Source organism: Esox lucius, chromosome 23 (genome assembly GCF_011004845.1).
Source record: "Esox lucius isolate fEsoLuc1 chromosome 23, fEsoLuc1.pri, whole genome shotgun sequence".
In the NCBI taxonomy this organism is placed as follows: domain Eukaryota; kingdom Metazoa; phylum Chordata; class Actinopteri; order Esociformes; family Esocidae; genus Esox; species Esox lucius.
Window position 1 is genome coordinate 15,400,886 of NC_047591.1, and position 25,065 is coordinate 15,425,950.

A 25,065-nucleotide genomic window follows, 5' to 3' on the forward strand; every position below is an offset into this window, starting at 1 on the left:
GAGAGTCAGAAAGAAAAAAAGTAATGGTCCTTGGCAGTGTGGAGGTTTTGGACAAACGTTCGGGGTCTATAGTGCCACGAATACAAACACTGAGATCATACCTGGAGGTCCAGCAAAAAGGGGCCATGACAGGGATGTAGGGCCAAGTAGAGAGGGATGTAGGGCCAAGTAGAGAGGGATGTAGGGCCAAGTAGAGAGGGATGTAGGGCCAAGTAGAGAGGGATGTAGGGCCAAGTAGAGAGGGATGTAGGGCCAAGTAGAGAGGGATGTAGGGCCAAGTAGAGAGGGATGTAGGGCCAAGTAGAGAGGGATGTAGGGCCAAGTAGAGAGGGATGTAGGGCCAAGTAGAGAGGGATGTAGGGCCAAGTAGAGAGGGATGTAGGGCCAAGTAGAGAGGGATGTAGGGCCAAGTAGAGAGGGATGTAGGGGAAAAGGAGAATGAGATGACAAAATAGGGGAACTGGGTGGAAAGGTAAGGAAAAGGTGACAACATCCGGTTTGCAGGTACCATATATTTGCCTTTACTTTTTATAAACCACCTTTTTCCAGCGTTTTAGTTGTATCTTCATTCAACTTTTTCCATTCAGTATTTCCCACCTGGACCCTTTCGGGACATAAATTAACTTGCTCAACCTTGACCTTCCAAAGCTACAACCCCGTTTACAAAAAAGTTGGGGCGCTGCATGAAATGCAAATGAAAAAATAATGCAATGATGTTCAAATCATTTATAGTAGATGTTATTTGCACCCAGGTGTCTGTAGCCAACAATGATATTTGGGAAAATACATGCCCATTTTGAATTTGATGCCAGCATCTTTACCTCTGTGTTGCATCACCTCTTCTTTTAACAATACTCTGTAAGCATTTGGGAACTGAGGAGACCAATTGCTGTAATTTTCCCATTCTTGTATTCCCATTCTTGCGTGATATAGGATTTCAGCTGCTCAACAGTTTGGGGTCTGCTTTGTTGTATTTTTCGTTTCATAATATGCCAAATGTTTTCAATGGGGGATAGCTCTGGACTGCAGGCAGGCCAGTTTAGCACCCAGACTCTTTTACTATGGAGCCATGCTGTTGTAATACGTGCAGAATGTGGTTTGGCATTGTCTTGCTGAAATGAGCAAGGCTTTCCTAGAAAAGATGTTGTCTGGATGGCAGCATATGTTGCACCAAAACCTGTATATATTATTGAGCATTAATGGTGCCTTCACAGATGTGCAAGTCACCCATGCCATGTAATGCACCCCCATACCATAATGGAAGCTCCCTTAGAACAGGGAGCTGACAAGATGCCGGATGGTCCCTATCCTCTTTAGTCCTCTTTATCCACTTTAGTCCAGAGGATGGTGCCTATTCTCTTTAGTCCGTCCATGATTCCTGAATAGAATTTCAAATTTTGATTTGTCCTACCACAGGAGTTTTCCACTTCACCTCAGTCCATCTTAAATGAGCGCGTGCACAGAGAAGGTGGTGGCGGTTCTTGTTTATATATGGTTTCTTCTTGGCATGGTAGAGTTGTGACTTTCATTTGTGGAAGTTAAAACCATCCTCCACTTGGTTGTCTCTCTGGTGATGCTTCTGACCTGGATTAGGTTTTATAAACTCTGGACACAACCCAAATGCATTTACTAATTATTACAACTTGTACTCTTAAAATGTTCACCCAGCACAGCCAGAAGAGGACTGGTCACTCCTCCGAGCCTGTTTCCTCTCTAGGTTTATTCCTAAATTTCGGCCCCTCTTAGGGAGTTTTTCCTAGCTGTGCTTCAACATTGTTGTTGCATGCTCCTTGGGGTTTCATGCTGTGTATTTCTGTAAAAGCACTTTGTGACATCTGCTGATGTAAAAAGGGCTTTATAAATAAATTTGATGGATTGAAGAATGAATACAAGGTCAAACATGCCAATTCAATCTTTCTGTTGGGCATAAATTATGTAATTTTGACACTGTAAGTGTTAAATTCTGACACCTGCCTGCCCTGAAGAATCTAATGTAACTACATGCCCATGACACGCTTTACTATTAATCACTGGGTGTGATATAACTGTGATAAGTTGTTAATATCGCACAGGAAGCAAATCATTATGTCCACACTCAGCAGAATGTAGGCGAATGATGAATGTGAATTCTCTGTCTCCCAGATGGTATGGTTTTGGTAGTGACAATTCATTGATGACTCATTGACATTACTCTAATCCATTGCAGGTTTTCACAATAAAAGAGCCATTCCTGGGAATGGTTGTGGAAGCAAATCTTTGCATTCCAATGGAGCTGGTTTAGTGACCTATGACTTTTCATGGTCAACTACGTAAAAGTTGCGGTAAACTTAACAGGAAGGATGTTTCACTCAGAGCAATGTCTGATGTGGCTTAGTTTACACTGCCAGTAAAGTGTGGTAAAATGTTTATGATTGCATCTGGATGATATAAAGACAGCTGATTTGTAAGGGGCTTGACAAGGCAAGTTCTTCAAAAGGGTTTTTGGTTCCTTCGCTAGCTTTCTCAACTTCAGGTGACTGGCAGATTGTGATTGATTCAGTCGTATTTCTTATTAATCATTTGTTGATTGCTGCAAAAAAAAAATCTCGATCGGCAGCAATCGACATCAAGCATCTCTTTCATTATCACTTCTTCGACGGATTGGGGTAAATTATAGAAATCCCTACATAATAACAGGAGCAATGCAGAAGAGCTCTGGCAGACTCATTTTTAGTCCCTTGGAAACTCAGTGATGGGCTAAACAGACTTTACAAACCAATAATACAAGTGAGCCAGAAAACTATATTCTGCAAACCAATGGCAAGGGCTGTAACACCAATGATAGCCAATTGTCACAGTCATGAAAAAAAGGGACCAATCAAGTTCTGAGCCAAAGGTACTGTGGGAAGTGACCTTTTTTGGTCCAGATGGAGTGGCACTGTGCTGAACCGCATTCATATGCTAAACAGTCCGGAGGAATCCCGTCCCGTTGCATTTCATAGCTGACGTAAACCTCCTGAGTCGTCAGGGGTAAATACAAACACACACACTCAAACAAACAAAGGCCCAGGCAGTTTACTGTTGGCCTCAAACTGCATTTTTCATGGATGAGATGGCAAGAGTCCCTTATTCACAATCTTATAAACCATTATTGTGAAATAAAACTCACCAGCTGTAATTAGTGGCCTAGGGAAAATGAGGTTTTTGAAAACTATGCTGTTCCCATTAAAACATTGTATACACATGAATTCAGACCTGTGAATTTGACTCTGATATTGTTTCAAAGGTTAAAATGTTTGTCATTTAAATTAAGTTATTTCCTTATTGTATTGATAACAAAATAATAATGTGAGGATACGCTGTCATCATCTACAGACCATCTTAAATAAATATAATATAAATGTTCTTGTTTTCTTTACTTATATCAATACAGAACCATGGAATTGCATTAATATAGAATGCCAAGAAAGTTCCAATAATGTAATTAAGGGAAGATTTGCTTGCTATATTCCAAAGCAAAGTAGGCGTTATTTAGGTTTGTAGGCTTTTACATGATGTGCCTTTCAGGGAGAAAAGACTGGCACACTGCACAATCCCTCTCTCTTAACCCCCTGGTCTTACACAATGTAGAAACACACAAGCAACGAAAACATTTAGTCTGTAAAATGTTTTTTTCATAGGCAAAATCCACAGAAGATCCTTGAGTTAGTTTATAATGCCTCCACGTTTCACTGAAATCCAGACTCCTGACTAAACAATGCATGAGCTTTCTTGACATATTGGCAAAATCCACAAGTTATCTGTGCATATGTTATGTTGGTTGTTTCAATTGTCTGAATGTAGGATGTAGAGACATCCGTAACATCTCAATTAAATAAAGTAATCTATTTTCTTTCTCTCTGCACAGCACACACATCCAGGTTCCCTTTCCAAGACATGGGACATCTTAATGACAATATCAGACCACAAATATAACTTGAAAGATGGTAAAGAACTTCAATGTGTATCAACTTATCGCATTAGATCTGGTTTTCTTGTGTCAATGAGAGGTGTCCCGCAGGGGGCAATTCTGAGTTCTGTACTTTTAATTGTTTGCATTAACAACATTAACTTGTCTATAAACGGTATTGACCTAAAGTTCCTATTTAATGCAGGCAATACAGAGTATAGTGTTCATAAAAATAACTCTGATGATTTAAATAGTAACATGCATTTCGAATGCTACTTGTATGGATACTTTCCCTGCTTACAATTATCTTTGCATCTAGATACAAGATATATGTATTTCTCAAATTTCGGTGTGAATTCAGGGCTCGTCTTTAAGAGTCCTTAATGTCATTAAATAAGAATTGTATGAGTACACAGTAAATGTGTTGGGTGCACAATCGGCTGTTTAGTGAAGTCTGTTTTTAAATTTGCTGTGTTGAAACTGAGCAACTCTCAGCCAAACTGCCGTCTCTCTGTCTAGGGGCAGACAGCACTTCAATAACCAATTGGAATAGTTAAAATAGTGCATAATTTCGCCACATCGTCTGAAGGCCAAACTCTTAAACAAAAAGAGTTTTCAGACACGTAAACAATTTCCCTGTGTCTCATAATAAGATGTCTTGAACTTGCTTCATTTTTGCTAAACTTTTCATTAGTAACATGAGGGAGGAGAGGGGATGAATAAATCACTTGGAAACTGTGGATGTTCGTTTTGTTGTGATGATAGCAGGGGCAGATTAGAAATGTAGCCAGGACACTTCTGAAAATTGTTCTGGGATCTTTAGTAACCACAGACATTAAGGATACCAGTTTAATGTCCCATCTAAACAACTTTCAACTGGGTTGGTGGAGGTAGAAGTCATTTTCTGTGAACTGGAAAGACAATAGTGTGGTTTGGCAATGGACAGCGCAACATCCTGTGGGCTTTTGGGAACTAAGACCACGTGTGATAAATATTTGTTTGTGCTGTCTCTGCAGAACATCATGTTCTATGCATTCCTCTTTGCTATTGCTCCAGATGCTGTAGCTTTTAAAGGAAATTACACTGAAACCAATCCCAACTTAAAAAATGTTTGTCATTAGTTGTTGTTGCTTTTGCTTATGGATTTTTATGTTTTAGTATTGTTTCTAACTTCCATTTAATTTGAAATAGCTCTTTTTTGGTATTGGGACATTGACATTTTGTACTATTTGACATGTATACATTGGTTACACAATTCAAAAAAATCCAATCAGTTTTTAACACAGTTCACCTATTTCAGGTAACAAAGAGTTCTAGTCTTGAATGTTGTCTTTTAGTCTATGGACTTTGCTGTTGATCTTCTGTTAACATGAGGCCCAATGTGGTGTTAGTGAAAGTCAAGAAAGCATATCAGAAATATAACCAAATCCATTGGCTAAGTAGAAGGCTGCCATAGCAGAAGTTTTGAACGTTAGTAACAGAAAAAGTGATATATTTAAATGTGAGATTCATTAGATTAGATTAGATTAAACATTAGTGTCATCGAGCAGTACAAGTGCAGAGCAATGAAATGCAGTTAGCATCAAACCAGAAGTGCAAATAGAGGGCAGAAAATGTAGTATTTACAAGTAATAAGTATATGTATATTACAAGTGGAATGTATGTAGATGTGCAATGAAGGGAAATCAAGCCCTTATGGATGTAACCAGGCTGTATGGTTCTGTAAATTCCTAGTCAGCATTTTCTGGGTGGGGGGTTTAGGTGTTGCAGGTGGAATCCACCTAGGCTGCTCTAATCGTGACCAGGCTTGAAGTGCTAGCCAGGAGGGAGGTTATGAACACCAGTCACTCAAAATGAGTTTAAATGGAATGCAATGATTAAGCACGCCCAGAACCCCATGTATTACGCTTAGAATGTCGTCACATTTTTACACGTTCTTGCAATTAAGCTAGCAAACCGAAATTGGTAAGGCCACTGGATTTGTTAAATAACAACTAATTATAGTAGTTTTAGTAGCAATGTGCTCACCATGCCCACCTGAGGACCTCTCCTTTTCAGATATGCATTTCCTGTGTTTGAGGGATTCAAAATCACAAATCTAACTGGAGTGATTGCTTTCATATTACTTTTGTGTTTCTTTCCAACTCTTACTTGCCAGTTTTTAGCTGTCAACGTTACATCCTCAGAAACATTTGTATTGAGCTGTGAAACAGTCAATTGCTTACATGGCTGAAGTAAATGTGAAGTTGTTCCATTGCATGTATTACATTATCAAAAGCGTAAAAACTGATCATTAGATTCTCTTCATTGGAGTGGATTTTTTGTGTAATGGAAATATACAGTGGATATAAAAAGTCTACACACCCCTGTTAAAATGCCAGGTTTTTGTGAGAATGGACAAATCATGTCAGAACTTTTTCCACCTTTAATGTGACCTATAATGTGAACAATTCAATTGAAAAACAAACTGAAATCTCTGAGGGGGAAAAATAAAAAACTCACAATAACCTGGTTGCATAAGTGTGCACACCCTTGAACTAATACTTTGTTGAAGCACCTTTTGATTTTATTACAGCACTTCAGTTCTGGGTAGGAGTCTGTTAGCATGGCACATCTTGACGTGGCAGTGTCTATGTCTATGGATATTGCCACGTCAATATGGATTTTTAACAGGGGTGTGTAGACTTTTGATATCCACTGTACAGTAGAGTTGTTGAATTGTGCCAGACGCAGTAACATAAATATTCATTAATAAGGCAGATTAGTGCAGTTCATTTTAAAGCTATGACTTTTTGGGTGCATTCCTGTTTTCACTCCTTTACATTCATTTATTAATGACTATGTTAGCATTGAGACCAATGTGTCTTTTGCAAATTAGCTCTAAAGAAATTAAACAGTAATCGATGCCAAATGCAATCAAGTGGGGTGAAATGTCAGGTAGAGTGGTTGTGTCAAGGTCATTAAAGTTATGGAATCTGTTTTTCCATTTCACAATAATACCTCTTGAACTGACATGGATTTATATCAAGTCAAGTCTTTGCATTGTGTTTTGATGGAAATTCATGTTTTTGTTGTTCATTTGATGGGGTAAAAAATAGGGAAAATAAAAATGACCAATAAAGTCTATGGATTTTGATAGTAGTATCCACTAAACGTTATACAACGATTTCACAAAAGTGGAGCGAATAAAATCGCAAAGTAAAAGCCCTGATAAATTCAGTGCCGTTAAACTACACTTAGCAAATCATCATAGCAATGATTAATGTTACAAGATTAGCCAACCGTTTGTTTGGAAAAATACTCTGAATACTTACTGAACTGTTTTTACTACAGTGATTGCAGATTTATCATACTGTAAATAGGAAGGAAAGAAGAGTTCCCTGGTGGAGAAAAAAAATAGTCTGGCTGTGAAATTGTGATGTCTTTAGCAGACGTCAAGACACCCGGGTGTCGTTTGGTATGTCTGGGGTGGAACCTGTGCATGTGGAAGACATTAATATCCACCCCATCATGGCAGCAGCAGGAATCCTAAAGGGGAGGCTGTACTGGCAAGGTGCGTCATCCCTTTAAAGATAGTTAGAGATATAGTGAGGAGTGAATGTGTTGTTGACCGTGCATATGCGAAAGTGATGCATAGAGATATACAATGTGGAAGAGGCAATAGTTCATTTTCTTCTTTGGGGAATCTTCACAATGAGTCGGAGTCGGTGTTTGGAGAGATGATGTGATACACTTTTGACTAAGGAACAGCAGAAGCCGACTGGAGTAAGGCCTCATTGCCACTGAAGTCAATGAGTCGTAGTGAGGCCAGGACAGTTTCCTGTGAAGACCAACCCCAAATAACAATAAACAGATGGCCCCCCTACAAACAGTACATGCCCAATTATAGAACAGAAGGTTATTTCAAACTCACCAACACAAACCAAACAAAAAAACATATCCTAAAATATGAAATCGAACTGTTTAATTTTAAATCAAAAGATTTGAAAGCTATGCATTATAAAAATAAAAGTCAGTTGGGAACAGATCTTTGATGGAGAAATATCATGACATTGGGTCTGTGAGAGATAAATGTTCTGTATTTAAGGAAGTTCCATCTGTTACTGACACCTTTTCCTACAGAACAGCCTGAATTATTCAGGACATTAATTCCACCAGGTGTCGTGGTCATTCCACAGAGATGGGTCATTATTGGTCCATGTTTACACAGATTTGATGGCAGTACAATCTTGACGTGAAAAGCCCTCTCATCAAAAAGATGCTCTTAAAACCAAGCTGAGATATGTTGGACAAGGCTATGTTTTTCCGTCAATTGTCCTGTGTTTGCATGTTTGACAAGGATATACAGTATAGTGTGGCAAATACAGTGTAGCAATATACTTTAAAGTTCGGAGGTGAGCATAGTTTTATTAGGCTCTGTGGGACAGAAGAAAGAAACTGCTGAAGTAGCAGGATTGTTTGATTATGATTGTCCTGCTCTCTTTCTGACAAAGTAAATTTATGGAAAAGTGGTTGTCCATGGTTTATCATGTTTTTTTTATGCATGGAAGGGTGTTCCCATTATTATTATTTTAAGTATTCCAGGGTGATTACTTAAACTAATTGGATTACGTATATAACCTTTCTTGCTTGCATGGCTTCAAGTCTCCCCACAACATGATACTGTAGGATTGAGATCTGAGTTTGACTCATTTGCCACTGTTTTGGTGCACCTGGTTATATTTTTAGCAAGTATATGTGATTGTAAAGGTAGGGGTGAACTTGCATTATCTGTGTAAGGAAATAGCATTTCTGTCTATTTGATTAGCATAAATTATTTTAAAGTAATTTTTAGTGTGTGATTTGTTAAATTCTGTTGCCTTTATTAATGGATATGGTTAGTATTTCACTCATATAACCCTGAGTCCAAATATGAAGGGGTTGTACTAGTTTTGTTTTTACATTATTGTTTGCCCAACTGTATGTTTTTCACTAAAACCTAATGTAAATCACATTTTCCTGGTTTTACCATCTTCCAGTCCCCACATGGACACATACTGTACATGTAGATCACACACAACGACACACACACACACACCACCAACACCACTACTGACGCCGCACACACACACTTGGTGAAAGTCCTAATACAACTCACCCGTAAGACGCACAAGCCAGATGAAGAAACGCATCACACCGTCTAAGAAATGCACCAATCCAGTTGACTCTGGCTGGTCACCTGAGGAGGAGACAACAGAAACTAAGAAAAGCTATGGCCTCTTTGGTGGGAGGCTCTTACATAATGTTCTTCCCATCATTTATCATAGTGCAGAGATCTCACATAAATAATCCAGACTAGAACGTTGTTGGAGAGACAAGGACAATGTGTACGCACGAGTGCCAGAGCAAATGTTCTTAATGCAACAGCACATCCTCCCCCTATCACAACATCTCTCTTTGGAGAAGGACTGTGTGATGACGTGATGGACCTAGCAAAACAGGGAGACTGGAGTTTAGTCTTCAGCCCGTTTTCTACTTGTTTAACGTACATTTTTGCTGTAGAAAATCCCTAGTCTGCTACGTTTTCACTGACGCTCTGTCTCCGTGGCGATAGCTTTTCTGGTTCACTGAGGTTCTCAGCCTTGGCTGTCTTTCGTTTGTGCCACGAATCAGCATTCCGGGATATGCTTATTGCTACCAGACCTCTGTGATCCCTATTGATTTTATCACCGACTCAGCTGAGCTCTTTCTTCTTAGGTCTAAAATCCTGACTATCACTGTAAAACATCTTGAACCCAATTCCATTTTTCTATAGTAGTAAACATGCATTGACACAACATCCATCTATGTGCCAATTCTGTTTGAAACTGTACTTTGCTCGTGCAATGATATCCATCTATGTTGCTGTTCATTGTTTTTGTTGTTTTAAGAGAAATACCTCACGTGTCTACTCTGTAGTCCCCATTTTACTTAACACCTATCTTTGATGACCACCAAACTTTAATGGCTAACAGCAGAAACGATCCCTTCAAAGGGCACTTATAGTTAAGGAGTCAAGTAACCCACTAAGGATTATTAGAATGTGTCCTTTTTCTCTTGTTGAGGCGTGTCCATTGTGTGGGTTAAAAGGGATGAGTGAAAGCTGCTGTTCATTCCATCAGTAGTGAAAATATCCTGCTCATCCTGCTTCTCTTCAGCTTCTATTAGCGTAGCTGGGCTGTCAGGGGTAGGAATGAAATGGGTCAAGTATATCTTTTTTGTAACTTGTTGATCCATGTCCAGACAGCCCTGATTTATCCCAGTGTGCCTGGCAACTTACTTTGCCAGACAAAACACCTCCTTTTGTGTACGTTAGGACTGGGTACCAGACAGACAGACAGACAGCACTGAGGACTGTTTTTGTCTTACTAGTGTCCTGTTCCATCCACATCAATCATTGTGTCTGCCAATGGGACTTCTCCAAATTCCATTTTTATCCCCAGACAGTGTTTGCTTCTGGAGAAAGGTAGTCAATTACAGTGAGGTGCAGAACAATGTGAGACAGACAGTGCGGGAACATCAAATCAAAACACCCACTAGGGGAGTTAATTTCAAATTACCCTGTCTTAACCTTGTCACAGATTTCACAATGTGTAAGGTTAAGATAATGTTAGAGAGTTATTATTTAAACATGTAAAGTATTTATATTTCCTGTTATTATTTAATGTGACTGTCGAATTCTTCAACCATAACTTATAGCAAATTTAATTGGCCCTGCCCTTGTCTTGGAGTGAGACCGTGGTTTAGAAATTCAAGAATCCGCTTGATCTGGGCTGAATGTGAGATTCTAATCAAACTGTAGCACAATTCTTTGAGTCTTTGCTGCCGGAACCACCATAAGAACAATTATTGGAAGTGGGACACCTGTGACATGCAGAGGTTGCATGTTAGGGAAACCAGACCTCAGGAAGAAAGCCATCCATCCACAATGTGGACATTTGCAATACTGTTGCTTTACTGGAGAGATGGAGAGCAGTTATTAATGGTTGGAGAGCGAGGAAGCCACACACAGAAGAGAGGGAGAGACAGACAGACAGGGAGAGAGGGGGAGACCGAGAGAGTGAGAGCCAGAGAAACAGACAGAGAGAGAGCCAGAGAGACATATAGAGAGAGAGAAGTTGGGTTGGGCCAGGGAGTAGGCGTTGTTCACATCTGTTCAATCCAGACTCTTGATAATAGATCTGTGGTTAATGGCAGACTTACAGTACCTCTCATGGAACGATTCAGAGAAGGTTTAACCATTCACTGGGTTCTCATTTAATAGTCCAAAATGCCACGAACACTTCAAGGCCCTCTGCAGTCTCATCAGTGCAATCTGACTCTTAGTGAATAGATTTTGTTTCTCAGGAATAGTAGCATTGGTGTAAGGGAGACCAGTTCTTTCTCAATGAACAAATAGACCAACATCCCAGGTTTTGGACACTCCTGAAGGGTTGGAACTAAAATCATTTTCCAATTGCTGTTCAGAATCTAACCACTATTCCTTTTATTCTGTCCAGTGTATAGTACTAATGTTCTGAACGGGTTTGAAACTAACAGAAAACAGATTTTGTGATTTGAATTGCCCTATTGGCACCAAAACATCTAACTTGAGGTTATTCTGAAAAAGGTTTCCAGAGTAAGGACCATAAGAGACAAATGCTGTTTTACCTAACTCTGAATGAACCCTTGGTATCTCTTGGCCTAATTAATCTTAAGATCACGTTGATAACTGCTGATTTTCCAATTTATTTTTGGGTCTGGAAGTTTCTGCATTTAAGCCTTATATACAAAAATCTACCAATGCATGTCCCCTTTGAAAGCCAGAGAGTTTCAGCCAACTGTGTAAAATACACTGTAAAAATGAATTGTGTAAAATACACTGTGTACGAAGGTTTGATTGCATCTAGAGATTTGAGTACTAAAGCATGCGTATATAGCACATGACCATAATCTAGGACTGACTTCAACATGGCTTGTACAATATCCATTCTATACTGAGAAAACTTTATGAAACATTCTGAATCTCTTGCTTCTTCACCAACTCTGTAATGTGTGTTTGGAAAGAGAGGTATCCGTCTAACCAAATCCCAAAGGAATTTCTATGAGGAAAACATTGTATAACACAATTGTCATGGGTAATAATAATGAAATAATCTAAATGTATATATTTCGTTTACTGGCATTTAGCAACAACTTATTAACAGTCTGAAATAGCTACAACTACTTATTATATAGTTGTTAGAAATCAGACTGTTAGTGAGCAAATCCTTGAGCAAGAGACAGGGCAGCAGCATACAGTACTGCCAACACTGAAATTAGAGAGTTACGATTACAATATTAAATTCAACCCTATCCGTTACAATTGCCTTGATAATATCACTAGGGGAGAATACAGGCATGTGTCCAAAGCTATGCCCAAAAAGACTAAATCCTGCTGGAATTATCAACTTTATCAGAAGCCACTGACAGGTCAGTAAAAACAGATACAAAATTAAATCTTTCATCCAATCCCTTGGCAATAACATTTACAACCGATGTTGCAGTAATAGTCATGTGCCCTGGTCTAAATCCAGATTGATAGTGATTCAGAATGTAGTTAAATTTTCTTGAGCTAGGCAAGAAAATGTAGAGATGGGATAATAGTTATGAAGGTCACTAGTATCACCACTTTTATATATTGGCAGTACAAGGTCGGTTTCTTAAAAATATACATTGGAGCTTCAGTATTAACCAACAGACCTGGACAAGACCGTTGGCCCCTGTTGCTTGCTTCATGGTAACAGCTAGCAAAGCATTTAGGATGCTTTTACAGTGAATGTAGTTAGTAGAAAAACCTTGATTATTAGCATTTGAGGGGCCCTGAACAAATGGGGTGTAAATGAAAAATAGCGAGCCTGCTGCAATAACGTGGTGATTGAATGTGGCGTCCACCATTGCATTTTCATAAGAAATGGGCTAAGAGTCCACAAGACATTAACGTGGTTGAGCTGTTCTTTTTTTTCTTTATCCTGATTCCCCATACAATCAGATGTGTCCATTATTGAGGTATTGTGATATTGCTTTTTGAAGTTGCTTCATTCATACTCGTTTCTCAGTTGTTTAACAGTCTGCTTACACTTTGTTGATGTGGAGAGAGCAGAAGAGAGGGGTGAACATCAATGAATCTTGGCTGGGCATCAATGAATTTTAATGTGTTTAGGATAGCCGCAGGTCTGCTGTATCATTATTTAATTCATCAATGAATTCTTCTCATCTCAAAGGGGAATTTCACCATACCTCACCTTCTTAATTTAATAATTACTAATTAAATAATCTCCCCAACACAATCTAGAAAGAGCAAATTGAAATTCCTCTGTAAGTGCCTGTTTGTAAAATACCACAGGTTCCAGCATTAACAATTAACGTTAGCCTACTCCGGTTCATACATGTAAACATCTTGCATGAAACAAAACATGACTACATGCATTTTACTACATCTCCTTTACCCTTCAATCACTAATCTGACATTAAAGTGTACTGTTTACCATGCAAATCCCATTCCCTTTCTTCTTCTGGGCAATTGTATGAAACAAATCTCACTGACCTGTGAAACATGATACGGCCAGCTAAAGGTCCCCCTGAGACCCAGTTACTCAAGACTTTACTTCTGGGTTGACCAAGATTCCATTTAGTTCAACATGAACTAATCAACACCCAGAACCCAGTTTGATAGCGTTTTTTGGGGGGCTTGTAGTGGAGAACCTTTTTCTGATTTGCTCTAAAATGTTTTTTTCAGTTTTTTGTTTTTTTGGAACCAGCATTTAATTTTTTTTCTAATCCCAAGCTCTGTTGTCCGGCCCAGATGTCTCTCTGTGTTACAAAATAGTCTTAACCAGAGACGCAGGCAGGCCAGGAGAACTAGTATGTTTCTTTTGGACCCATCCTAGTTTACAGACAGCTCTAATTCCTGCTACACATTTCACATCTTCATAACTATGACCTTTTGGAGTCATAACAAGGGTTTGGCCACCATTTACAAACAGAGGATTGGAAACATAACCAACCATTACTCAACAGACATATTGTCAGTGTGTATCCATCACTTCTGACATGACATCAGAACTCCTTATAGTACTCTTATAGTACTCTTATAGTACTCTTATAGTACTCTTATAGTACTCTTATAGTACTCTTATCAGTACTCTTATCAGAATCTTACCAATGCCCCACTGACACCCATTGTTTTGAATAATTGGTGCTGTTTATTTCAATAATTTGTTGCCATATTATTCAGGTTGCAAGTCGTCCTACTAGCAGGTTTATAGATGTGAGTCCCCTCTGATTCACTTCAAGAAAGATGTCATGCTGCAGTTTTAGTAGCTGGGGTACCAGTCTTAATAATTTCACCCCTTTGATGTCTGTATCATTATGCCAAACAGTATTGATAATCATAATTGGAGTGGCATGTTTTAGGTAATTGAATAGACTGGTTTGCAGACAAAGGTTTTACAACCTCATACTGTATTATTATGAAACTGATGGTTAGAAGCAGACTGCTTTGAAAATAAATAACTGTCAAAGCAATCCATTTCTTGTGTGTGGAAATAACAGTTTAGAGAAAATGAGACTGCTGGTCAGTGTGTTACAGACATGCTAGTTGGTGCACTCGCTCTGGTCCAAGGCATTATGTTTACCACTGTTCCATGTATCTAGTAGCTGGTACACTACCTAGTTAGTACAACACAGCACTGGAAAATGCACTGGTTATCACAGAATTATTATTATTTTATTAGCGATAGAAACCAAATAACTGTCATCCTATATGTCATTAACAATGTAGCTCTGTTTGTTGGTTCCCTCAGAGCCTAGCTTATGTAAGCTTTAGCGGCTAACTGCACTGATGTGAGCTCCTGCTCAGGGACCTTTGCAGTTTTAACACAGAAAGAACTGGAGGGTTAAAGAGCAGTAATATTTCAGAGCACATCTTGGTTTTATTGGAACTCTTAAGAAAACAGGAAGGCAACAGCAATCAGTGAAACAGAGACGCACAGAGATGGAGGAGCTCCAGTACATGTGCATAAGGGGAAGGGCTGTGAAGAAGGTTTAAAAGACATACGTGCGTCAAAGCAGAAAGGCGAGTGAGAGGGACCCACAAATCTAAATCAAGTAAAGCTGGCAAGCAAGACCGATTATTTTGAACAAGGAGAGAGGAATACCGTCCCTCAACCCTATTTTAATCTAAGTCAGAGTTTGTGGAGGAAAGACAGCATTGCAGCCCGAGGACTGAGGCTGACACAGGAACAGGGAGACCTGGCTAGCACGCACCGCCCAGCTGCTGCCGCGTTGGCCTCCGCGCGCTCTTCCAGCGCTACGTCGAGGGGAGGCCGGTAAGCCTCAACGTAGAATTAGAGTCCCTGGAGTAAATCTGGTTATTATTCCAGAATGTACTTTCAGAAATGTACTTCATTCAGTCACGGTAACTGAGGGGGCGCAAAAGACAACCCCCCCCCCCCCCCCCCCCACCATTCTCATCCAGTGAAATAATATTTCTACTGGATCGTGTCCAGGAGCACAGTGCATGCCGATCACAAACACACTCAGAGAGAGGTGACGCGTCCCGTGTGAGGCAACGCTGCCGGGTGGCTGAGACAGAACACAGCTGGAGGCCTGGTGTTCTGTGAACTTTCAGGGACCACAGGGAAGGTCATTGACCAATCAACTAGCGCAACATATTTTCCTAGAATCTCCTGGTTTTTTTTTGTTCCCCATTGTGGCTGTCGTGTATAAACCTGGAAGGCAGATTGATGCTGAAGTGCCATTTCTCGACTCCCAGTGGTGAAACTTTGTTGACTAAAATCACATTTGACAACTGAGTGATTTCTTGATTGCATGCAGTTCTGTAAGATATTAAGCAAGGCTACGTTTCTCCTTAGCAAGTGTTCAGAGTTAAAACTTGGCAACAGAGAACTGTATCTCAGTTCCTGAGCGAAGCTGCTCAGTGATTAAATGCCATTCCACAACCTAGTATTTTAGCTTACAATTTTGCCTTGAATACTCATCCCAAGTGATTTACAGAAGGCTGTTGGCTGTTAGGTGGTATATGTTTACTTATTACTGTGGTGATGGAGAGATGCTTTTCGCAGCAGCATGGCTCCCTGACCTTTTCAACTTGTCGCTGGCTTAGCAGGGAATCTAAGCGGGAGGCTTCTTTATTTATTGAGACATCTGCTTTGGGTCTCTCTCCTGCTTTTTGGCAATTCGCAAGGTCTCTGTTAATCTATCGAGGAACCATGGTAACTGGACATCCTAAATGCCTGTTCTGACTGCAGCCGTGGGTTGGTGGAGAGGCAGAACGAGGGCATTATGAGCTGGGTCAGAGCATTGTTAATTCATGTCAATGTCACCGCGTTTGGGAACTTTACATGGATTTACAGCCTTTAACATCTGAGTGGAGCTGGTTAGGAGAGAGAAAAGACGGACCCTACAAGGTTATAAAGTGTAAGTACAACCCCGTTTCTAAAAAAGTTGGGACTCTGTGTGAAATGTTATGAAAAATAGGATGCAGTGTTGAGCAAATCATCGAAAGCCTGTATTCAATAGAAAATAGTACCGAGATCACATACTGTATCAAATGTTGAAACTGAAAATGTTTATTGTTTCTTGGCAAATCCATGATCACTTTGAATTCGATGCCGGCAACACGTTGCAAAAAAGCTGAGACAGAAGTGCCAAAAGTCTGAAAATGTTGTGTAATGCTAAAATCAATAAACCTGGTGGAATATCACATAACTAATTAGGTCAATTGGCAATAGGTCAGTAACATGATTGGGCGTTAAAAGATCATTCCAGAGAGGATGAGTCTGTCAGAAGTGAGGATTTGGAGGGGATCACCACTCTGTGAAAGACTGTATGGGCAAATAGTGCCGCAATTCAAGAATAACATATCACAGCGTAGAATTGCAAAGAGTTTGTGGGGATCTCATCATCTATGGTACATAATATAATTAAAAGATTAAGAGACTCTGGAGAAATCTCTGTATGCAAGGGACAAGGCCTAAAACCACTACTGGATAGCTGTGATCTTCAGGCCCTAAGACGGCACAGCATTAAAAACAGACACGGTTTTGTAGTGGAATCACTGCATGAGCTCAGGAACACTTCCCGGAAACCATTGTCTGTGAACACAGTATGTCGCTGCATCCACAAATGCAAGTTAAAACTCTCCCATGCAATTTTAGATGGACTGAGGCGATTATTTTTGGGATTCATTGATACCGCATCCTCTGGACTAAAGAGGAGGGACCACCTGGCTTGTGATCAGCGTACAGTTCAAAAGCCAGCATCCATGATGGTATGGGGGTGCAATAGTGCACATGGCATGGGTGACTTGCACATCTGTGAAGGCACCATTAATGCTGAACAATATATACAGGTTTTGGAGCAACGAATGCTGCCATCCAGACAATGTCTTTTTCGGGGAAGGCCTTGCTTATTTCAGCAGGACAATGCCAAACCACATTCTGATCGTATCACAACAGCATGGCACTGTTGTAAAAGAGTCTGGGTGCTAAACTGGCCTGCCTGCAGTCCAGACCTGTCACCCACTGAAAACATTTGCTGCATTATGAAATGACAAATGCAGCAAAGGTGACCCCAAACTGTTGAGCAGCTGAAATCCTATATCAAGCAAGAATGGGAAATCATTTCACTTTCTGAACTACAGCAATTGGTCTCCTCAGTTCCCAAAAACAATAACATTTCTTAGTTTCAACATTTGATGTTTTCTTTGTACTATTTTCACATCATTGTGTTCTGTTTTTATTAGCATTTTACGTAGTGTCCCAACTTTTCTGGAAACAGTGTTGTACATCGAAGACTTCTAGTGGCTCCCTAGATCAGTGTTTTTCAACCCTGCTCCTGGAGGACCTGGAGGACACCACCCTGCATGGTTTAGATTTCTCCCTGCCCTCACATACATGATGTTAGTGATGGCCAAACGAGGCTTCATTAGCGTTATTTTAGCAACAGGATATTATGCAGGCAGCATTCAGATTTTCTTTATCACAATAAAAGCCATCATTGAAATTTATACAGCAATATAGTTAACAATAATGTCTGTAAAAAAGAACAGACACTAACAATATTAGAATGAACATTAAACAAAAAATGTACAGGCTATATTGATAACTATATTGCCTTATATATTTCAATGATGGCTTATATTTAGAAAAAGAAAATCTGAGTTAGCGCTGCTAGCATAATCTCCTTCCCGCTAGAAGAATAGTAATGAAGCCTCATATGGGCATCACTACATGATGTAGCTCATCAAGGGGCTTGATAATGAGCTGATCATTTGAAACAGGTGTGACGGAGCAGGGAGAGATCTAAAACATGCTGGGTGGGGGGGGGGGGGGGCTTCAGGACCAGGGTTGACAAACACTGATCCAGATGATGCATTAGCAAACCCAATAGAATAGCGAACAAATTCAGTCTGTCCCCTATACAAATGTAAAAAAGAGAAGTGTGCAGTCTTGGGGGATGAGGAAAGTTATGTAGTACTGAAATTAATAACACTTCATTTTAAGGTGTCCTTGTTACACTATCATGTATTGTAACCATAATAATAAATTGCAACACTGTGATAACAGCGTAAGTGTAGGTAATTTGAGTTTTTAATTAGTGAGGCGTACCATGACTGTTATAATTTTCCTAGTTTCGAACAGTCAGCAAGCAACTGTTAGCCAGCTGAAAACCAACATCCTCATTAAGGCAACAAAATTCACAGGCTGGTCTTTTTACATGTTGCAAACCAGTTCACTGGAGTGGTAAGTTTTCTTTTGTTTGGCGTCACTTGGTAATGAGTAGTCAGTAAGTATACAGTCATTTCTCATAGGTTCCTATAAAATGGGTAACTGTTATAGAAATGTGTTGAACTGATGTAGTAGTGACTTCTACAGATGCATAGGGGAGTAGAGCATTGCTGGTTTAGTATTGGGCTGATTAGAAATGTACGAAACCTGTATTCTGCCAAGTAGAAAGAATGCAAGATATGTTAATGGTGTAGTTATTAGGAGGAGAATAAGACATGAGTGGACAATTCAAGTCAAGTGGTATTTGTAAAATGCAGAAATGCAACCTGCATTTGGGTGAAACCTTGGGTGGAGAGCAAAACTGATGAGAGGAATAAACCAAACTTGTTTAGACCAGATTAATATGTATCATGAAATGTCATTTATTTTGTGAGATGCTGTCACACCTTCTTACCTATACAAAAAGGAGGTTTTTCTGAACTGTTCTTTAGACAGACTCTCACTGATCTTGTGTTAGTGTCTTTCTATCTCTATTTGCACATTTTATATAATAACCTGCCTTAAAAGAGTTATAATCTGTGAATTGCCATCACAGTAACGTACTAAGTACCCTCACAGATACACTCCCTTTTAACATTGTAGACATTTATATTTTAGTCATTTAGCCGACACTCTCATACAAAGCGACAGGAGCAATATTTGAATGTCCTAAATACTGTGTCATCCCTAGTACTAACATTGTATGTAGGAAGGTATGACATGTTCTATGTGTCAATCTAATGAGCCACTTGGATGAAATGTGTCAGGCTGATGTAATGGGTAATGTAAGGACATTTTTCATTACATATAAGTACCCCTCAACATGTATTTGACTTCCATTTGAACTACTCAAATCCTGTTTGAAACTAATTACAGACAGTGCAGTCTATGGCATACTAATGGGTTTATCGTCATACTTGGATGGAGTGGCGATTGAGGTCTTGAAAATGGACAAGGTAAAAAAATAAAAATAATCTGGAGTGACAGCCATGTGGCAGACCCCAGTAAGTGAGGTTGACCTATGTCTGATCAACTTTTGTGGACTCGCCAAAGTTGAACAACATGTTAAACATTTCAGGGGCAACTGCTACCAGCAACATAAACTGGAGATTTTGAAGATTATTCATTCACATGTGGGTCATTAGAGTGTAGTTAGCCTTCAACACCCAGTATATTTGTACCCGATCAATTACAACTTTGTAATAGTCGTTACTGAATTGGATTCATCTTAGAAGAAACAAAAAACTAAATAGGTGAATGTAATGGTAAGTTACCCATTTGTAACAAGCATGGTAACATGCATTTGCTGTTATATCTGTGTAATTTCCAACAGTGCCATGTTTTTGTTGTAACTACAATACTTGTTACAGTGTAATTAAAGTGTAATAACGACTCTTTGAAATTCAGTGGCACCATGGTATTCTGGCATTGAGTCACCTTTCTAACTGCCAGATTCTCCATGAAAGTTTGCAGTCCCACACCACAAACTGAGCAGGTTTTTTTTTCTTCTCCCGAGCACATCTGAAACTACCCAGCCTGCTGTGTGTGTATACATACAGTACGCACACATCTCTTATCTCCGTCCAGACTTGTCCTCTCCTTTCTCTTGAAAACCACATATCACCTCGTCAATCCCTCTATCCCTCACCAGTTGTTTAACACTGCTCCTACTAGTGCTGTGTGTGTGAGAGAGACTGTGTGATCGGGGTCACGGTTGGAGTCATGGGTTTCAGATGGCCCCAAACAATCTTAACCAATCTTCAAACACTCTTCACCCCCCTTCATTGCTATGGCTTCAGTCAGATCCCACAGCATGTTTATGAGACTGAAATGACAGTATGAAGGCAGAACAGGGTTTTGAGCTGGAGCCCCGAAATGGAAGACAACCTACTGAAACCAGCATGGACTACCTGAAATCGTTTGAAAACTGTTTGCCCTAATGAATGACGTTTCATAGCAGCCTTTCTAACAAGCAATAACCGTGACTGAAGTGATGGAATGAAAGGTCTAAGGGACGTCACAGCAACCCACTAAAAGCGGTCTTAGAGAACGCCCTAATGCGCTTAATGACTCAATTGGCTCGTTGGTCCGTGTTTCTGTTAATTAACATTCAAAGCAGACACCAGTAAAAGTGGGAGCGGAAATGACTGACTAGTGCTTAGGTAACGTCTGCTCTGAGTGGAAAACCTCATGTTCTAGACCAGTACTCATCCCCAGTGACCAGTTTTAATGATCCATCTCTCCCTCCGCCCTTTCTTACTCCTTCCCACCCTCCAAACCCCCTTCTCTGTATTTCTCCCTCTCTCCATTTTCTCATCCCAAAAATGTCCATTGAGCGGGAAACGGGTTAGACTCGTGCCAACCCGTCTAGACCTTGATTAGGGTTTCCTGGTTGAGATTCCATGGCAACAGCAAGACAGGAAGAAGAGGAAGTGTGTAAATGTGCTTCCTGGGGTGGTCTGGTATGAGTGGGCTTAATATATGGGTTGGATTGGAATATACAGGGAACAAAATGGAGCAGACATACACAGTTTATGTTACAAGGAAAACAACATGCAAAGCCATGTAAGGCCGATTAACCACCAATTACCATCATATTCTTGGTATATTTGTTATAGAATTTTTTTTTTGATTTCTCTCCATGGCAAAAGGTTTTCCTGTGGATAGATGATACTGCACATAAAAGGAAAAGTTGGAATGTCTGTAAAGTCTGTCTGAGGTTTCGACTTGTTTTCATTCATATTTCAGTTGCCATCTGATGTCCTAAGGCAGTTGCAGGCACATTTTCACTGGTGTAAGCGCAGAGACAGGGATTCACAGGAAGTACTAAAACTTTAGAATTGACCTTTGACTCCTTTAGCTCTATCAGGAGACCCACTCATTTGACTTCTTCCCACAGGTTGCGGCATAGAAACAGTGCATTTCATCTCACACAACTTAATGTTGTTTAGATCAGTTTGTCAAGTAAAGAGTCATTACCATTCCTATTCAAAATAAACATTCCCCCTTAAATATAGTGTTTTGGTGATTGCCATTCCTTCAGACCCATCGTTGTGAGATAAGTCCAGTGTCTGCATGTGGGAATTCTGTCGACTCTGTTATTGCTGGCTTTTATTTTACGATGCCGAACACATGTAGACAAGCCCACACACCAATGTGCTAACAAGATGGAGAAATGTGGGATCTTTTGTGACTGACTTATTTTTTTTATTGCAGTTTACAGCATCGACAGTGTAACCACCACAACGTTACCTCTTATGATTGAAGACTTCAGACAGAGACACTTGAAGAGAGAGAGGAAAATTCGCCAAGTGATACAAGAATCTCCCATTCAATATATGTCAAGGGGCGGGACAAACGTCTATGGCCAAGGGAAAACACAAAGGGGTTAGGGTTGGATATGAAGGTTACGTTGTTATGTTTTGATTTTAATGTTAAAAGCTATTTAACATTACATTTAAGGTATTTTAGTAACGCTAATTGTTTAAATTTAGGGAACATATTAAGGTAAGGTTTTGCCTGATTTTGTCCAGTGGTTCTGTAGTTTTCAGGAGTTCCCAGTAGACACGTTCAGAGACAAATCATGTTTTAAAAAGATCTTCTAATCCCACACCACTGGTCAACTGAACTATAAAACTAACTTCTCATCCGTTGATTCACACTGCCAACCTTTTCCCCACTTCTGAGACTAAAAGCAGCTTAGGGATATCAGTTTATATGACAAACGATTGTTTGATACCCCCATAATAAAATGTACCAAAAGTAATGACAGAAGAATTTAAGGAATTTATTTAGAAGAGGAGGACATAATTGGTATTATGGGCAATGTCCTGTTAGCACCTTCATGTACACCCAGAGAGGTGACTGAATACACATTGATCTGGTGGAATCATTCATGGATCTATAGGCTACTATAGCATGTGTGTGCTGTATTGCTACAGTAGGCTGTTAGCTTGTGTCTTCTGCTAGCTTGTGTATTTCCAGTAGGCTGTTAGCATGTGTGTCTCGCTAGGCTGCTAGCATGTGTGTCCCGCTAGGCTGCTAGCATGTGTGTCCCGCTAGGCTGCTAGCATGTGTGTCCCGCTAGGCTGCTAGCATGTGTGTCCCGCTAGGCTGCTAGCATGTGTGTCCCGCTAGGCTGCTAGCATGTGTGTCCCGCTAGGCTGCTAGCATGTGTGTCCCGCTAGGCTGCTAGCATGGGTGTTCCGCTAGGCTGCTAGCTTGTGTGTTCCGCTAGACTGCTAGCATGGGTGTTCCGCTAGGCTCCTAGCATGGGTGTTCCGCTAGGCTCCTAGCATGGGTGTTCCGCTAGGCTGCTAGCATGGGTGTTCCGCTAGGCAGCTAGCATGGGTGTCCTGCTTGGCTGCTAGCATGTGTGTCCCGCTAGGCTGCTAGCATGTGTGTCCCGCTAGGCTGCTAGCTTGTGTGTTCCGCTAGGCTGCTAGCATGTGTGTTCCACTAGGCTGCTAGCTTGTGTGTGCTGCTATCTTGTGTGTATCACTAGGCCGCTAGCTTGTGTGTACTGCTTGGCTGCTATGCCTGCGTGTTCTGCTAGTCTACTCTGTGACTAGAAAGTGGAGAGATAAATTGCCTTTTCCAAAAGAACAATGCTGGCCCCCTTGTGGAGTCCCTGCAGAAAGGTGTGTGTGTGTGTTTTTGTGGGAGTGTGTGTGTCTGTGCCGACAAGGGTAGGCAGACACCTTGAAGGATGAAGATGTATTTGTCTGTGCATGTTGTTTTTTTCACCTATATGTGAGTATGTATATGAGTTGTCAGCACAGCACACAGCCAGAGTGGGAACGATGGCTAGCAACAAACATTGTGTGTGCAGAGGTCCGTCTGGCTCCCATGGTCTCAGTTCATCCCCTCCTCTCACTCTCTCACTCACTCACTCACTCCTGCTCGTGCTGTCTCTCTCGCTCGCTCTCTTTTTGCTCTCTCTCTCTCTCTCTCTCTCTCTCTCTTTCTCTCTCTCTTGCTCGCTCTCTCTCTCTCTCTCTTGCTCGCTCTCTCTCTCTCTCTCTTTCTCTCTCTTTTCTTTCTCTCTGCTGACTCAAGCGCCATCTTCCTCTTGCAAATGCAATAGCAGCCTTTGCAAATGCACACATGAAACTTTTATTTTAGTCCAGTATCTGTTTTTGCCTGTCTGTGTCTACATGTGTGTGTCTGTGTGGAATCTACTTTCAGTAGATTATGGTCAGTATTTGAAATTTGACCAGGTAACTAAAATGTCTTTAGTATATGACTTAACTGGCCAATAGGGGCATTGAAGAGCACAATTATATGAAAACACACTAGCATTTTTCTTGGGCATTGTGTACTGAGAGGGTGGATGGGCTGTTAAGATGCTCAGTTTGACTTCAAATGTTGTTAGATAGAATCATGTTTATAGTTGAATGTTTTTTTCCCTCCAAATTATAATCCTTACCATAACCATAACCATTAACAATATATAACACAATACATAACCTTAACACCTAACCCTAATCCCTGTGCAGATGCCATGCTAAACCTTCCATTCCTTCACATTTAGATGCTTGATTTCATTTCACAAATAGATGTTTACCTCCTGCTGGACAAATTTGATATGATAGTGTGACCAATTTGCTATATGAGTGTGTGTGTGTGTGTGTGTGTGCATGTGCGTGGCGGAGGAACCACCAATTATCCAATTACACACTATAAGAGAGGCGAGCCACTAAACACACCAGAGGTCAATCAAAATCATGAATGTGTGCTTCAAGTAAGCACATTCTCTAATAGTTTATACTTTGCTATCATAGATCAGTGTTCAGTGAGCGCGTTATTTGTTTTACTGTGGGGATTTCAAAAGTACATTTAATATGATATCATACAATAAAACTTCCTTCATTCCTTCATTGACAGGAGAATCGTTCTCTCTCTGTCTGTCCCATTGTATTACTCCAAGGGTGTGGTTTAATATCCTGTTTCTCTGTTCCCCCACTCTGTCCTCCTTCATGCAATCCTCTCTTTGTTCCGCTCAATCACTGTTTAGCCTTTCTGTGGTTTTCTGAGTCTCTTTTCTGACATCAGAGTTCTTTATTCTCTATAACACACGTACAATGTTATTGTAGTCTTCCATGGATCATACAGATATTCACTAGCAGACAGCAACCTGTTACATTTAGTCATGGTGAGATAAGTCTGTTTCCCTTCGGCTAGGTCGTTTCACGTGAGCGGAGTGGAACTAGACACACACTGAATCTACATGACCAACACTATGTTTTCTAACAGAGTAATCATGAACTTTAGTATTTGCCTGAACAGTAGAGGTCTTTCATGTTCAAT

The 25,065-nt window shown here is 40.3% G+C and overlaps 1 protein-coding gene across 1 annotated transcript in view; it reads right to left on the reverse strand.

Moving 5' to 3' along the window:
* The window catches only part of dcn (decorin), a 37,062-nt gene extending 27,972 nt beyond the window's left edge, over window positions 1-9,090 (reverse strand). The window contains exon 1 of the mRNA XM_034290233.1: window positions 9,066-9,090. The gene's annotated coding sequence lies outside the window, so the exon portion shown is untranslated. The remainder of the gene's footprint in view (window positions 1-9,065) is intronic.
* Window positions 9,091-25,065: the final 15,975 nt, after the last annotated feature.